Below are 18,356 nucleotides of genomic sequence, written 5' to 3'. Positions count from 1 at the left end.
TGGGAGAGAAGTGGTCCTAGCATCAATAACAACATTCTTCATTCGTCCCTCTTGGGACTAAAGCAAAATGTAGAGATTGTGCAGGGCTGAAGCCCCTCATTCCCAGTCCTCGGCATCTTGTTTTCTCCTTGAAAATCCTGAGAGTGGAGGGCCTGGAAGATGTTCCTGGTTCGGTAGGTTTATGAGAGGGTGCTGACCTTGGAGCCGCTTTCTACAAGTTGTACTGGTGCTCTGCCGGCTGCAGGTCAGGGGAACACTGAGTTATGGCAGCCAATTCTGATGATGATAAATGATCATAGCACTTGACCTTCAAGAAGATACCAGAGCAACCAAACAGAAATGCATGTATCTGAGCAGTTAGACTAATTCAGTTATAACTGCTGCTACGTTTGGTTTGCAAAAGGAGCTAAGACAAGTTATAGGCAAGCTAGAACTTGAACGGAAATGTTGATCTGGTTTCCTATTCATAGGAAGAGCATCATGCAACTGAAGGACATTTCTCCATTATAACTAAGCCAGGTGGATAATAACGTCTCTTTTTCAGTTTACAGACACGTGTTGTTTTCACAATGCAACAAGTTAGATATTGTTTAACAGTTAACCAAGTAGAACATGGATGCAGATAAGCCTGGTGGTCATCCAGTTATTTAGGGCTTCTATTCATTCTAAGATGATTTTTGCTATATACACTACGAGAATTCATTTTTCGTAAATCGTACTCAACATTTCTTCTCTTCAGATTTGATGGTTTGTGGTGTTACAAAATTAAAAAAAAAAGTGTACCTTACCATCTGTAATTTAAAAAATTCGTATGGAAGATTATTAAGTATAAACTACTTATAATTTGAGGGAAAGAGGGTTATCTTTGAGCTGGAGAGAAAAGAATATCTTTCAAGAAAAAGCTAAGTACCATTTATGTAGGAAAGGAATTTATATAGAAAAGATATCAACAATCATGTTTGGAGGTCATGGTAGATATATCCAAAATAATTTGTTTATTCTCTGTCATCTGAAGAAACATTAACTAAAGTCCTTGGCTATTTTTTGATTATACTGAATGAAATAGCAGCCCCATTTGACCAGGACTTAAGTATTTCAGACAGCATTATCTAAGTTTTTAAAGCATGAGCTGAATAGCAGTGAATGAAGATGAATTTACTAAAAGTTTCTCTCCTAGGCAGGGTAGAACTTGCTTGTTACGCAGAAAAATTGTAGCAAATAGTAGCAAATTGAAGAACACAACTCTAGGGATTAAGGCAGTCAACAAAGAGATGAGTCTCTGTTCTCGCTGACTTTTCTCTGAACTGGACCAGACGATGCCTGTAGGGATGGAACCAAGTCATCCTGCTTAGAAAACCATTCTCAGAGGTGGCTACATCTCTGTTCTCACAGTGGTTTTTAGTCCACCATCCTCGACCACACTAGGTCTTGATGCTGCATGGCTTGTTTGCTGAACAGAGTATTTCATACACAACAATGTGTGGTGCCCTCTGGCCCCATCACAAAGTTGCCTTGTATGCCGAGATGTCAACTGGAATCAGAAAGTCAGAAGAGACATCTTGAACAGGCTCTGTCTAGCACAGGAGTTCTCAGGAGGCATGAAAGGGCACCCTCATGCTTATTTTTCTGCCACAGGGTTCTGGCTAATATACTCATTGAGGAGATACCTTTTTATTTGGTAAAGTCTATAATACTGAAAAGTTGTCACAGAGCACAGGCCCATCTGACAGTGGATCAACGGTGATTACGAAAGCACCTTAGCCATCTTATTTGACTATATGGTTAGAAATAAGAACATTTGGTTCCTTGACCAGAAATTACCACCAACTCCAAAAATAGACATAACTCCTAACAAGCGAAACAAGTCTCTTGATTCTTCTTCTGATTTTTCATTCAGCTTCACAGTGATTTTAATTACTTCACAGCACTGACCAATTACTTCAGAGCACTGACCAAGACAGTCACACTTAGAAGAAAACATAACTAAATGACAGGCTGTGAAAAAAATAATAAGACATTTTTGAGAGATGTGGCAAAAACTGAAATGTAATAAAAGTGTCTGAAGAAGCAGAGCCTAGTAATTATATGCAAAATGAAAGAAACAAAAGCAAAAAGAGATTTTGGGTCATCGTTTCTGATTTAAGAATGATGGATAACCAGTCACCCACCAGTAGTAGGCTGGTTATTCACCCCCAACTCTGCCCCCAACCCCAACACTAACACCCACATCCTAAAGCCTGGAGCCTGGGAATATTCCTTCATTGACCAAAAAGGACTTTGAAGACGTGGCAAAGAATCCTGAAATAGGAAGGTTATCCTGTATTATCCTGGTGAGCCCTAAATGCAATCATACGTGTCTTATAAAACGAATGCAAACACCAGAGAAGAGGAGAAAGCGATGTGACTATGGAGGAAGAGATGGGAATGGTATGACCACAAGTCAAGGAATGCCAGCAGCCACCAGAATCTGTTAGATACAAGGGACAGATTCTGTCTAAGAGCCTCCAGAGGGTGCTGTCAACACCTTGATTTCAGTCGCCAAATATCGATTTTGAGCTTCTGGCCTCCAGAACTGTGGGAGGATACATTTCTATTGTTTTAAGATACCAAGTTTGTGATAATTTGGTATAGCAATCTCAGGAAACTAATGGTTTCCTCATACAAACCATTCTTTTTCCTCTATAGAAACCAAACCATTTCCTTTCATTCCGTTATCTGTTACACCATCAATGAATCAGCCAAAATACGCAATATGCACTATAGATAACACAGTCAGCAGGCGTTGGTTTTTTTTGTTTTGTTTTTGTTTTTTTTTTCCTGGTTGATGATAATCTTCATAAAAGACCTGCCAGACACCACTCAAGAAATTTCCAAATGACTTTCAATCTTTTGGTTTTTCTGTTCCTTCTGATTCTTTTCTTTCTTTCTTTCTTTCTTTCTTTCTTTCTTTCTTTCTTTCTTTCTTTCTTTCTTTCTTTCTTTCAAGGCAGAGTATTAACTTCATTTAGCAGTTACAGCTGTTGACCTGGAAGTCCTTATCAGCAGCATAGCAGATGAGTGAGAACAAGAGTTATGGGTCCTGAATCCATAGGGAGGCCAAATTAAACACAGCCAGAAAAATGCCTCCATTGTGAATAAAGACAACATATCTTCTTTCACATGTTGTACTAAGGATCAGGAGAGCTGAAATCTCATGTTGATTTCTAATGATTACCTTTGTCTTCTTGAGCAAATGACTTAGTTTCTCTAGGTCTTAGGGTCCTCGTCTGTAAAATGAATCAATAAGATACATTGTGACATTCCTTGAACCCTTAACATTCTATGAATTCATCCAGCCCTGAGTTGAAATTAAAATTTATAACAAGCCCAGCTTTATGGAAAGAATTTGTGGTCAGCTCTGTGGGTACCAGACATCTCATCATCCTAATCACAAATACCAGGAATTTCACTCAAAGCAGAGAGAGAGAGAGAGAGAGAGAGAGAGAGAGAGAGAGAAATATATATATATATATATTCTGTTCATTTAAAAACTTCTGGGTAAAATGACATAACATATTAGAGTAAATTAACTTATCAATCTTCATTATAGGTGTTTTCATTCTGTTATTGTTGTAGACAGATTACACTAGAAATATTAGCTTATATGTCTTTCTATCCCACTAAACAACAATCTTTGTGACAGAAGGGACTAGATCTTATATACCACTGAATCCTCATGACCAAGTACTTAAATGCTGGTACAAAGTAAGTGCTTAGTAAATATTTGTTGTACAGATGCATGGCCAGCTGGGTGACTTCTCTCCCATGATAGGATATCAGAAGAGAAGTGGGCAGTAGAATGGCTGAGAAGGTCCCAGGAAGGGGAGCACAAAAACCAAAAACATCATCTACATCTCTTAGCTGTGATGGACAGTACAGTTCCCACATCACCTACCCCAGATTTCACTCATAGCTTAAAACCTTTATCATGTTTCCCTGGAGAGAAAATTGGGTGCTCTTAATCAGAGGTTTGGTTTCTTTTTAAAACATTCTTTATCTCTCTGAAGCACCATTAGACTGTTAATTGAAATAAAAGAGACTTAATTTGTAACTGGGACTTGATGAAGTGGTAATTAGAAACAAATGCTATATTGCATTTGAATGCTTTCCTTATTATTCGCATGTCTATTGATTCTTTTTAAACCACTCTGTTCAGTTGAATTTCAGTAGTTGAATTTCAGGTATTTTTCCATTGAAAATGACAGTGAAGAAAATTGCCAAGCAATGAGACATTAAGCAAAAAAATGAGTATTTGGCTGGGCTATTTTTCATGATCTTTGCTATTTTTAAAATAATTAATCCAGCTTGTGAGGAAAAAACTATGGTGAGTTATGCCCCCCTCTACCTGCAAAATTAGCCTGAAAAGACAATGTTATCAAGAGTGGGCCTGAACTTGATTTGTAACAGGTTACACTTTAACACTTATGGCTTAAAAAAACCAGAGAGTTCTTAATTTATAGGATCTTTAGGAAAGGGTGCTAATACTAAATTAAAAATATTCCACTCAGTTAGGTGACTCTGTGTTTAAAATCTCCTCTGTTACTAGGAACCAAGAGATTTACAATGTTTTGTTTCTTTTTAGGCTTACTTGGGGACTACTATTGAGAGATACAGGACCTTTCTCCACATCCTCCTCAGACAAGACATTCAAATCACTACAGTTTATACTGTAAGGTACTTTCTATTACACTCTGGTACATTGTTATCTATAAAATATATACTCAAATAAATGAGTTACAAATATTTATCTTTATTACATAATTAAACTGGACATACTTTAGCTAATACATAAGATTTCTTTTCGAAAACTAACTTTCTATATCTGTTAAATCTAATCCGTGGGAAAGTTGGACCCTTAGCAACTGGTCTGTGGGTACAAATAAGATCAAATCTAAACTACGCCTTCCTCCTCAGTCCCTGGCCCCCTTTTCCTTGTATTAGATGGCTTCGTTCACTGCCCAGAACTTCTGTTATATCTCTAGTCTCCATGTGCCTCTTCCTGAATCATCTTCATAGTTCTCTGCTCTTCACCCTTCAATTGCTTTCTCTCTCCTTGCCCGTTTCTTAGGAAATGACATCTCTCTCTGGCTTCACCAACCACACACTAGAGTGTGCCTGACTAGTAGCAGACACTAGTCTGCTGCTAGTTAAGATCTGGGTCATTATGAAATGATTATTCCACAAGATCTATATCAATAGTGAAAATAATACACTTTTAAAACCCTTATCATTGGGCTGAGTGTTTGAACATCAGTCAGCTTTAGCAGAATGTGAACATAGCCGCATGCAGAGTTAGATACAGAGTGGCATGCAGTTCCTGAATTCTCTTATCCAAGTCACCATTTTTGGATGGGATCTCGAAAGAATTGGGAGATCCTGGACAAAGTTCCCTAGGGAACTGAGATTCTCTGAGGAGAGTTCTCATAATCAGAATCATAGGGGAATTTATGACATTATCATTCACATTTACTCCTTCACTAAACCCCTCCTCACTATCCCCACTGACTTCAAAACAAAACAACCACTAGGCATCATCTCCCCAAACAGTGTAACAATGTTGTCTTTCAAGACTTAGTTTCTGTCACGGAATAGAAAGTGTCACTGTGGTGCTGGCGAGGACACACTTTCCCTGGAAGACACTCAGAAGAAATGGAAGAATATAGTCACTTGGCTCTGGGAATTCAGAATTCAGAATTCAGAAGGATTCCTTTTCCTCCAGAGTAAACCAAGAGCAAATCAAATTGCTTGATCTCCCTTCAGCTCTCTCATTTTCTTTTCGCATGTTTGAAGTGTTTACCTGACCTTGCCTCTGAATTCCACAGCTGTCCCGGAATCACCGGATTACTTCCTGTTTGGTTGATCAATGTTATCTTCCTTTATACAAATCAATAGTCTGAAAGTCATAAGCATCGTTTAAAAAGTTAAAGAGCAGACATAACTAAATGAGACAGTGGGACTTACGCAAATTTAATATCCAGGTCAAACTGAATTCACCCAGCAAAAGGAACAATAATTTATTTTGTTGTACCCAGTTACCTCCAAACAGATTTTCATTGTGTTGATTGCTGAGGATGCATGACAAAGAAAAACAGCTGGAACTAGCAGTCATAAATCTTGGGTTCTTGTTCTGGGTTTGCTGCTAACAGGCTTTGTGACCATAAGCAAATCACTTAACCTCTCCGTGCCTTTTCTATCTGTTACCCCATCTGTAAAACATAAATAATAGTGCTTGCCCTAACCTGACTTCTACAACCACTTTAATACAGCTAATGTTACTAAGATAATTAATCCAGCTTGTGAGGTAAAAAACATGGGTGAGTTATACCCCACTCTACCTGCAAAATTAGTCTAAAAGCACAAAATATATAAACTAAATAAAAAATAAGATGTACCACAGTGAGTTATCCTAATCCAACTCTCTTCCTTGTTCTTTTATATCAGGATGAAGTTACAAAGTATTTAGTTAACTAACCTGACACTGTTACAGTCTTTCTAAAAGGCTGTCCTATTTAGGAAGAAGCTGAAATGAAAAAGACAAATGAATGGCTCTTTCTCTCAGGCATCACTTGCCTTGGGAGCAAAATTAACCCAGCATCCTAACCACTGACTGATGTGACTATGGTATTACATGTTAATGAGAAGAGTGGGAGGGACACACAGGAAATGGACAGGATGACTATGATTTGAGCTGTTTGCAGAGTCAGTCTCTCCTTTGGGGTCAATGGTGGAGGCACCATGTAATAAATCTTCTGAGATGGGTGCCTGAGAGCTTGTTACTGGAAGGGACTGTTTGACTAGCCACCATTCTTTCCCCCCCGCCCCCCCCCCTCCCCGAGATGGAGTCTTGCTCTGTCACCCAGGCTGGAGTGCAGTGGCGCAGTCCCAGCTCACTGCAACCTCCGCCTCCCAGGTTCAAGCAATTAATTCTCCTGCCTTAGCCTCCCTAATTGCTGGGATTACAGGCACCCGCCATCGTGCCCGACTAATTTTTGTATTTTTAGTAGAGATGGGGTTTCACTATGCTGGCCAGACTGGTCTCAAACTCCTGACCTCATGATCCACCCGTTTCAGCTTCCCAAAGTGCTGGGATTACAGGCGTGAACCACTGCGCCCGGCCCATTCTTTTATATGTTACACATCCACTTTCACTGAAGAGTATGGAAACTATTTATGTCCTCTCCCTTGTATATGTGTCAGACTTGCCAAACAAAGTGCCTGGATGTTCTTAATTTCTAAAAGGCTTTAGAAAGGAAAAAGCAGAAAGCTTAGTCAATAAAGGCTCACAAAAGACAGGCTTGGGGTCCCACTGCATGTCTTTCCCCACTAAAAATATAAATGGGCGTATCTGATCCGTAGGTGCTCTAATTTCTGAATACCCAACCTACAGTCTGCTGCTTAGTCAAAGATAAGTATGATTTGCTAAATTATATACTTAAACCCAGCCAAAGTGGCAAGGTTTTCCCTGTCAGATTAAGAAAGTTTAATTAACTTGTCTGTTATGTAGATAGCAAGGATTGGGGTCAGAATTTGAATGCAGATCTCTCTGACACTCATACTGGCAAAGCCAGTAAGTTTTTGACTTCTCCACCCTGAGGTGATAGTTGTGAATCACATCCCTAGCACTTATTTTAGTCTGAAAGGGTTTGAAGTGATTTAGAAGTGGAAGGAGTACCTCATTTCCGATTGCATTCGTGAACTTTCGTCTCACAGATTGTGAAACCCTTACTGCTGTTGTCATTACTGACACTCATTTGCAACATATGGGTTCACTGGGCTTTCACAGATGGAGCTCTGGCTGCCTTTGTTGACTGGTAAGTGGAAATTCGTCATGGGGACCCTTGGAAAGTGAGCAAGGAAAATATCATGCAGGAAAATGTTGTCACCTGAAAAAGTTACACAATTTACAGAGTATGAATGTGCTTTCTTAAGAACTCCTGGGTCTTAAAGAAGTTTTTAATACTTTTACTCAACACTTATATAGCCCTTACTATGGGCTGACAGTGTTAGTGCTTAACAATTATTAACTCATCCAATTGTCATGAAAACTTGATGGGGCAAATACTATTATCATCTCTGTTTTGCAGATGAGAGAGTTGAGGCATACAGAGCTTTAGTAATTTTTGCCCAAAGTCACAAATACGATTTATGGCAAATCTAGGATTCAAATCCAGGTATTTCTGCTCTAAACACCATGCTCTTGAGCATTCTGCTATACTGCTTCCAGAAGACAGTTGGTGTAGATGTGATGTAAACAAAAATTCAGTGAAGTGAATACTGAGTAGTATGAAGCTGAATATTTTCTCCTTTGGTTTTTAGGTTTTCATTAGCTTCCCAAGTAAAAATATCTTTAAAGCATTAAAGTTAGGAGTTTGACATCTAACGTATGCTTATTTAAAAAGAAATTGAAATAATTTTCGATTAGTGAGGGTGGTTTAGAGGACTCGGTCCTCCATGTGTACTTGCTGGGGCCAACTCTACTTCACTGTGCACTGGAGGCTGGAGGAGCCCATTGCTCGCTCAAGTGTATCCAGGAGTAGCACATGCTTGGGCTATGGTGGGCCTTCAAGGTTGAATGAATGAATGCCAAACCTTATCCTGCCTTCTGGTGATGGGGGCTTGACTCAAGTGTTGAGAGAAGACATTTTCTCCTTCTTGCCTTCAGTGGACCTTGAGATACATTCCTTAGTCTCCCTGAAGAGATTCCTTTGTTCCCTTGGGACTTTTCTATTTCAGCCCTACTTCTTTATGCCTTTTCCTTCTTGTTTAATCTTCTGTTTTCACCACTCTTTTATTGTTTAACATATACCTTAGTTAACTAATATTTATTGAGCAATTATTACATGCAAGCTTTCTGTTGATGGTTTCATTTTAACCATCATAAAATTGTGGCAAACTCTTAAGTCAATGCAACTTCTGTCATGTGCAAACAACTGCATGACCTTCATGTGTTCCATGAACCTCCCAGTAGGCGGCTGCATCAGTTTCCTGTGGCTGCTGTAGCAAATTACATCCAACTTGGCATAACAAACCCAGAATTATTTTCTTACATTTCCAGAGGCCAGAAGTCTGAAATCAGTTACACTAGGCTAAAATTAAGGTATAGGCAGGTCTGGAGACTCTGATGGGTGAATCCTTTCCTTGGCTTCTCCAGCTTCTGGGGCTACCCACAATCCTTGGCTTATGACCCTATTCTTACATTACTCCAACCTCTTGTTTTCATAGTCACATCCCCTCCTTTGTCTTCTGCAGTGAAATCTTCTTCTGTCTCCCTCTTTTAAGGACACTTGTGATTACATGTAGGGCCCACCTGGCTAATTCAGGCTAACACCCCAATCTCAAGATCCTTAACTTAAGCACAACTTCAAAGTCTCTTTTGCCATATAAGGCAATTGTAATGGTTAGTTTTTGTGTCAACTTGACTGGGCCATGGATTGCCAAGATCTCTGGTTAAACATTACTCTGGGTATGTCTGTGAGGGTTTTTCAAGATGAGAATAACATATGAATCGGTAGACCAAGTAAAGCAGATTGCCCTCTCCAGCGTGAGTGGGTCTCAACCAATCCCTTGAGAGTCTAAATAGAATAAAAGGTGCAGTAAGGGAGAATTCACTCTCTTTGCCTGACTGTCTTCAAGCTGGGACATTGGTCTTCTCCTACCTTCAGACTCAGATTAGAACTTACACCACTGACTGTCCTCTCTCAGGCCTTTGCATTTGGACTGGAACAATACCATCAGCATTCCTAGCTTTCTAGCTTGCCAAATATAGATTACAGGGCTTCATGGCTCCATAACCATATAAACCAATTCCTTCTAAAAAATCTCTTTCTACATGTGGTGTATGTGAGGCGGGGATTGTATCTCCTCTTGGTTCTTGTTTTCTGGAGAACCCAGACTAATATAACACATATCCATGGGTTCCAGGATATGAACATTTTTGGGGGCCATTCTTCAGCATAGCTAGAGGCTGAAAGACATTTATTTATATAGTATTCTAAGAATCAGATAATCATTTTTATGTTCATCAGACAAACCAAAAACACAAAATATCAAATATGTTTCCTCTTTTTAGTAAGGCAGTCTGAATGCAATTAAGCACAGTCATAATTGAGTTGTACAAGGAGTCATTTTCTCTCTTCAGCTCCATCCCAAAACACTTTTAAAAATTATAGTGTGACTACTATTTTCTTTTTTCAACCAAACTTTTGGAATCACTCAAATTCTTATAAAACTTAAAAATCCCTTAGTGCAACAAATCGTCTCCTAACTTTTTCTCATTTCTTAGAGAGTATGGTGGCTTTAGAACATGTCCATAAATTGTTTAACATTCCACCCAAGAAAGAGGCAAACTTTTCTTCCTGACCCTCCCCCTGCACCTGGGTGGACATTTGTGATGATTTCAGCAAATAGAATATGGTACATGTGACGCCAAATGATTTCAAAACGTAGGTTACAAAAGGCCATGAAGATTTTGTCATTTCCTCTTGGGTAATTCACTTTCATGACCTCAGCTGCCATTTTGAAAGTGTGACTAAGTTGAAGCTGCTACGCATGAGTGATCATGTGGAGAGATCCCATTGAAGTAGAAAGAGATGCCTGAGGAGCTGCAGAATTCCAGCCTCTGGCTGTCATGTCTCCCCAGTGTTCAAGTCTTCCAGATGATGCCTCAGACATTCTAGCAACTCCAACTGGAGTTTGCAAACTGCAGCCTGCAGGCCAAATCCAGTTCACTGCCTAAATAAAGTTTTATTGGAACACAGCCATGCTCTTTTCTTGTATGCATGGTCTATGGCAGTGGGCTGTAATCGACTATTTGAGTAATTTGACAGTGACCATTGGCCCTGCAAAGCCTAAGAATACTTGCTATCTGGGCCTGTACGAGTTTGTCAATACCTGTTGTAGAGTGTAGACACATTTTCCTCACTGTGCCCATCTAAATTTCTGAAAATCTAATAGCATAATAAATGCTTGTTTTATACAAGTTAGTTTTAGAGTAATTTGTTATGCAGCATTGGATAGCTGATACAGAGTTAGAGTGAGATCACTAGGACATTTCTAGGAGTCTTTTTGTTTCTGAAGTGTATTCGAGCTCATTGAATATTACTGATTTTGAAGAAAATCTCTATTAGCTATCACCTTATTTCTCTGCTTCCTTCACTGAAAACTCCTTTGAAGAGTGTATTTGCTATTTTTCTCCACTTATTTCAACCAGATTTTTGACTTTTATCATTACCATTTCACCACAGTAGCTACTATCAGTGTCATCAAGGGCACTTGCCAAAGCCAATGTGTTCAGCTTGCTCAAACTCTGCAGAGTTTTCTTTTCTTTCTTTTTTTTTTTTTAAAAAAAAATCTTGGTTGATGATTATTTCTTTCTGGTCTCCTTAGTCGACTACTCTTTCCTTTCTTCTCTGAGTTGCCAAGATCCCACACCTCTCTGGGTTTCTATGTAACATGACTCAGCATGTTTTGCCCATTTGTCTGTGACCCTTCTTCTTCTGTTAAGCTTCTAGTTGTTAAATTATATCAGGGAGATTGCTTCTGAGTCCTCAACTTTTCTTCATCTAGTTTTTTCTCCTCTTTTCCTGGGAGAGTTGATCCAGCTCTGTGGCCATAAATGGCCCTCCTGTATTGGGTGCATATATATTTAGGATAGTTAGCTCTTCTCGTTGCATTGATCCCTTTACCATTATGTAATGCCCTTATTTGTCTTTTTTTGATCTTTGTTGGTTTAAAGTCTTTTTTATCAGAGAGTAAGATTGGAATCGCTGCTTTTCTTTGCTTTCCTTTTGCTTGGTAAATCTTCCTCCATCTCTTTATTTTGAGCTTATGTGTGTCTTTGCACATGAGATGGGTCTCCTGAATACAGCATACCGATGGGTCTTCACTCTATCAAATTTGCCAGTCTGTGTCTTTTAACTGGGGCATTTAGCCTGTTTACATTTAAGGTTAATATTGATATGTGTGAATTTGATCCTGTCGTGATGCTAGCTGCTTATTTTGCCCACTAGTTGATGCAGTTTCTTCATAGTGTCGATGGTCTTTACAATACATGTAAATGCATACGTATAAGTACAAACACAGCAAAACTGAGAAAGGTGCAAAGATGTCTCATATGTCCCCTGCCCCCCTACATGCATAGCCTCCCCCATTATTAACATCCCCCAAGAATAAATGTTTTATTACATTACAAATTATTTCAAAAATACCAATATTTTAAACTGGGGATTTGATAAAGAAGATGATGAATAAGCAAGTGGCCCAAAGCTCTAAAGACCTGATAAAGACAATTCATATAAAACCCATAAATAATACAAGTACTTCTAATTGACAGAACCAAGGTCAATTAAGTTTAATGCCAAAGGATATTAAGGAGAAACATAATTGTTGAATATTAAAAATTTGAAAGAAGAAACATCTGTGATTCAGTGTTCATTTAATATAAAATTTATGGCATACATTTTAGAATAGAGTAATTTTCCATATCCTGAGGGGATTACATATTTTTAACTTTTTCTTTTGCTTGTAGAGATAATTTCATATTTAAGCTTAAATTCCTATTCTGTTTCTCCAAATTGAAGATCAATTAAAATATTAAGGATTACAATATTAAATTGATTATATGAGAAAAAACTATTAGGTAAAATATTAATGGAGAGAATATTAAAATGTTTGGGGCTGTATTAAATATTTACTAGCTATAGCCTTTAATAAATTAACAGTATTGCCAAAGTTTTTATTGCTGCTGCAGCTATTAAAAGTAGACACCAAAATAGCCATTGCATTGAGTATGAATAAATTAACCTTTTGAATGAATATTATTCCATTTAATGAGTTTTATCTTGCCATCTTGAATATTTGCATTAAATGTTAACTTTTAGCTAACTCCATGTGAATAGCATGGTAGCCTGTGAATTTGGATAATATGAGGACTAGGGTTGTATTTTAAAGATGTTCTTTGCTCTTATTCTAAGACAATGGCATCTTTTTTCCCAAGTGAAATGAACTAGTTCAAATACATGTATATGCTATTTGTACCAGTAGGTTACACTGTTTTTTGTTTTTTGTTTTTTTTCTTTTTTTTTTTTTAGCATACATTCTTTCTATGTGTGGTAACAGCAGGCTTTTTCTCTTTGGGATTTTAAGAAGTCATTTTCCCTTCCTGCTCTCTTCCCCCTACTACCTGACATTATATGCAGTGGCTTACGTTGAGCTGTCAATCAAAGTTCACCTCCTTAACAGAAGGTGAGCACTTGACCTACTCTAGACCAGATGGCTGGACTCTTGGTTCTTTAGCAGAATGATTCACAGATGGAAAAGCAATTGGAGCTCTGGGAATGGTCCAACTGCTGGTCAGGATGCCTGAGCAATTCTCCTTCTTGTTCCCTCCTGTTCTGGTCATCTACCTTCTTTAGTTTGGTGACTTCCCCATAACCTGCCAATCAACTTCTCTTTTGTTTCTTGCTCCTCCAAACACATACACACACCTGGTTTTATGTTAAGTTAACCAGAATCACTTTCTTTTGTTTTCAATACCCCATTGGAACAAATTCATTTGGGTTCACGTGAATATGAAACTAAGATCTGAGGGTATGTATAACATTATGAACTGCATTTAAAAGATAAAAGTAGATAAAAATTGTTACATGTAATTTCACTATAATATAGTGAATATATATGGTGGTTGTATGTGTGTGTATATGCGTGTGTATATGTGCATAATCTCCATGTTTGCCTCATCTAAGTGGCAAATACTTTTATACCATGAGTATTTTGTGTTAGTTGCAAGAGATGTTATCCAAATTGGTTTTTGTGTATTGATGTTAATCTAGCATTCCAGCATGACCTACTTGACTGGAGAAAAGTCCTTTCCAGCCCACTGGTATTTATTTGAACTGTGTGAATTCTGTTAGCTAATGCTGGTTCAAACAAACACCATTGAAATAAGAGTAAACACTAAGCAAACACACCTACTTTATTGTAAAAAGTGAAAATCCTGTGTTTTGATAACAGCACTTTCTCCTAATATTGAGTGTATGTAAATTTTCTCTAACTTTCCATGGACCCTTTTATTTTCCACTATAAAAATTAAGAGGTTGCAGAGAGTGCTAAAACTTTTAGAAAAAAGATAATCTTTAAGAAACAATAATACTTCTTTTATAATGCTTACTATTACTCATGTCTTCTAAATCAGCCCTTGCAACAGCTTAAAGGAAGGCATTATCTCTGTTATCCAGGTGAAGAAACTGAGACTGATATAGGAAAAATTAACTTGTCTGAGGTCACCCTTAATTTATGAAGAGACAGGGCTGAAATTTAAACAGAGGTATCTCTGTCGGCAAAAACCATGCTTTTAACCACTGTACTATTTAATTTCTGTAACAGATTTTTTACTCTGTTTATCAGTCCATGAAAGTATATCTACAAGGCACAAGAAAGAAATTGGATACAATTTGTCACACAGAATAGCTTTCTAAAATCAACTCAGATAAGACACTTGGGTAGGTTGTATTTGAAGAAAATAAAATGATTGGAATATGTATCTCAGAGATTCCAATCTCTGCTTTCTTAACCTGATCAGTAACGCAGAACTCTCAAGTTCACTGTATAATACTTATGGCTACTAGAGAGACAAGTTCAGTGTTCTCTTTAACAGTAAAAATAGAAAAATACAAATAAAAAACATTTAGCATTAAAAAGTGAAACAAAAGTGCCAAAGTTTTATCTAGAGATGTCACAACCTCTGTTGTGAATATTGGGTGTTAAAAATAGAAATTGATTGAAACCCGCTTGCACAATTGTGCTTAGAGGAGAATGTGAAGGGTGGGTGTAGGGGACAAAAGTTCTGAAACGGGAGTGTAAATTCATGCCACATGGGTAAGGAATTTTCACTAAAAATTAGATTGAATGAAAATTCATACCAAGTCTCTGCAAAATTGTCTTCTACAGCTGTCATTATCAAAGTGGAATTCCTGTACGAACAGCATCAACATCACCTGGAAACTAATTAGAAATGCAAATTTTCTGGCAACACTAGACTAACTAGACCAGAAATGCTGGGAGTAAACCCCAGCAATCTGTGCTTTAACAAAGCCTCCAGGTGACTCTGATGCATGCTCAAGTGTGAGAAGCACTGTGCTAGAGATACAAACTGAGTTCCATTTCCTAGATTTATGGTTGAAGCACATAACTCCCTGCCATTAGATGAGACCCAGTGGGGCTTTTCAGGAAGGTAGAGGGAATCTCAAATAGTGCAGCTTTTGGTTCATCTTAAATGTCTGATTTCAACAAGCAATTTCAATGACTGTCTGGTTAACACATGTTGCAAATATAAGTCTTGCTCTAGACTTCGGTGTGCAAAGAATATTATTATATATCTTTTGTTCATTCCACATCCCATCAGGTTAGCAGGGAATCCAATCATAGGCTATCGTGGAGCCTCCTCTCCTCACTGTTTTAAGAGGGTCCTTGATTGTAGGGGAAAGTTAAGTCTACAAAGCTTGGGGGTATCAGAAAGTCATCTTAGGTTTTCAGTTCACACTGGTTACCACTGAGAAATCCACTGTGTAAGTCAACAGGGCTCATATAGGTCTGGCAATTTTACTATTTTATGGCAGGCGTGGGATGCAACACCATTGCTGAGATTAGGGTCCTTTGTTTCTACAGTCTGCCTCCTCTAGAAATACCAGGCAGGCATGCTGGTTGAGGTCTTGCCAATACCCTTAGGAGATTTCAGGAGGACAGGTTCCATTATTTTTGGGACCATAGTTTCCACCCTTTTCTCACTCTGAAGGAATTTCTTTCTCTGTGTAGGTGCCCAGAGAAACACTCTCCCCTAATAGAAACTACATCTGTGGGCCCAAACTTTCAAAGAAAACTGGAATAGGGTGTCTTTAGACACAGCCCCTGCTTTGTACTTTCCAAAAGCCTCAACACTTACTGGTTCAATGAAAGAAAAAATAAATGATTATGGTCACTCAAACCAGTTGGCTCTGTATGCTACTCACTTACACAGTAGCCTGACCAGAGTTCATACCTTTGTAACCTCTCTCCGTGCTGGCCACTGAGTCATAGGATTAGACTATCCTATCTAGGGTGTTTACAATGTTATCATTGGTAGCTGGTCTCAATAATAAAACTAATCATCATAATTCATTTTTATTTACTGAGCAACTGTTGTGTGGCAGACAGTGTGCTGGAACCTTTCAATAGGTCCTCTTGTTTTCTTTTTCAAAATAACCCTATGAGGTACTTCTAGCTTCAACACTTGAAGTAGCTTTTCCAAGATCATTCAACTCCTAAGTGGAGGGAAAGAGATCAGGATTCAGCTCCAGCTCTGTTTTCTCTCCCAAGCACCCAACAGAGCTTTGGCTCTTTTCCTATGCCACACTGCTTCTTGCTCTACCTCTCTGGAGGCAGCCAACCAAAGGAACTCACATTTGGATCAGTTACCCAAAGCTCCTCAGAACCAACCAAAGCACCCACTATGTGTCCCTTGGAAGTAATCAAAATGACTGATTAATAATGTTTCCAGAAAAAACTTCTTCTTGGTAGCGGTGCTTTCTGGTCCTGCTCAGGGTAATGACAGTCATATACTGTGGAGATAATAGGTTCTATCTTCTGGAACTAACTTTAGAAGCTCCATGCATTCTTCCTTTGAAGCATGAAGAGTGAGCCCAGTCTGCATTTGGACAATGAATTATTATTATTATTATTATTATTATTATTATTATTATTATTTTCGACAGAGAGTCTCACTCTGTTGTCCAGGCTGGAGGGCAATGGCAAGATCTTGGCTCACTGTTACCTCAGCCTCCCGGGTTCAAGCAATTCTCATGCCTCAGCCTCCCGAGTAGCTGGGATTACAGGCATGTGCCACTGTGTCTGGCTAATTTTTGCATTTGTAGTAGAGATGGGTTTCATCATGTTGCCCAGGCTGGTCTTGAACTCCTGGCCTCAAATGATCTACCTGCCGTGGCCTCCCAAAGTGCTGGGATTACAGGCATGAGCCACTGTGCCCAGACAATGTATCTTAATGAATTAGCTGGCCCAAGGGCCTACACCAAAGAGGTTGTGAATTTTGAAATGATTTTTGGAAAGGGCTTAAAAAGGGACACTAAGGCTAATTTAATGTATTCATAATACTAGTCTTCAGCATTTATAAGTACTAAGGTCTGTGTTAAGCACTCCAAATATTATCATGGTTAGTACTGTCAAAATCTCTCTGAAGTGGTTCTCTGTCCCCCAATTTCATCATCTGTTAAATGGGCATACTATCCTCTCCATTGCAGAGGTATTGGGAGGACTCAGTGAGAGGGGACCTGGCACATGACAGGCACTCAATAAATGTCAGTTATTATTGCTTCCTCACTTTCAGAATAAGGAAATTGTGGCTTGGCTACATTGAATGCCCCAGATGGCACGGTAAGGAAGAGAGTTGAATCTGTACCTGCATGGTTCTGGGAGCCGCACTGTAAACCCCAGTGCTCTCCAGCCTACCTGTGCCTCCTTTCAAATGACAGGGAACAAAGCTTCTGTATCTCTCCCTTCCCATCCCTCAAAAAATGCACTTGGTCCTCTTAGACCTGATTACCTTTGCCTACTTAAAAATTAAGAAAGACCATTTTTTGAGAGAAGGTGTGATGTTTATTATTGAGATAATTAAGAGGAGTTCAGATAAACTTTTCTGTGAAAGCCATTGACACTTTCATTAAATACTGAGTTGCCCACTGAAAAGTTCTCCTTTGATGGATGTTTCCGGTGTGGCTCCTACAGAAGTCACCCACCTGCCTGCCATGGTAATGTAATCAGGTAACCTTTGTCTGTGACAAGCCCCAGGCTGATGAAAGCTAAAATGCAAACAAAAGGAAATGACTTTTTGATTGACATGACTGTTTTGTGGATTGGCCTCACAGATAAAATCAGTCAAAACAAATCAGTTTATGCATCAACACATACTTAAAAAAGATTGTATTTGGAAATTTCATGGCAGATGTGATCTTTTCTGTTTTTGCTTTTGAAGTTCTCAGTGTCTATTTTACGATAAGGGGCAATGTTAAGAAAGAGAAAGTCAGCTATAGTTCTCAATTTTAATTACGAAAGATCACATTGGGAGTCTGATAAAAAAGCAACTTTCTGGGCCTCAACAGTGGAAATTCTGGTTCTGTAAGTTTAGAATTGAGCCAAACATTTATTATTATTATTTATTTCTTAAAAATACTGCCAGCGATGTCCTTGGATTTTGAGAAATCAGAAGATGAAAAATAATGGGTGACATATGCTTTTACATTAATGAGAAGGAATACTTAGAACATAAATTT

General features: G+C 38.5%; 1 long non-coding RNA gene across 2 annotated transcripts; it reads right to left on the bottom strand.

The window, feature by feature from the left end:
• Nucleotides 1-1,299: 1,299 nt before the first annotated feature.
• On the bottom strand, nucleotides 1,300-6,496 carry LOC105535559. 2 transcript variants are annotated; one of them, XR_001005453.1, is made up of 5 exons: nucleotides 6,432-6,496; nucleotides 6,076-6,245; nucleotides 5,837-5,932; nucleotides 3,215-3,266; nucleotides 1,300-1,320 (listed from the first exon to the last, which is right to left on the bottom strand). It is a non-coding gene; the product is annotated as an uncharacterized LOC105535559 (long non-coding RNA). The 2 variants fall into 2 exon arrangements; XR_001005452.1 differs by lacking the exon at nucleotides 1,300-1,320 and having other exon boundaries at nucleotides 2,988-3,266.
• Nucleotides 6,497-18,356: the final 11,860 nt, after the last annotated feature.

Source organism: Mandrillus leucophaeus, unplaced genomic scaffold (assembly GCF_000951045.1).
Source record: "Mandrillus leucophaeus isolate KB7577 unplaced genomic scaffold, Mleu.le_1.0 Scaffold148, whole genome shotgun sequence".
NCBI lineage: Eukaryota > Metazoa > Chordata > Mammalia > Primates > Cercopithecidae > Mandrillus > Mandrillus leucophaeus.
Note: the sequence above shows the minus strand (reverse complement) of the source record. Positions and strands in the feature narration are given on the sequence as shown.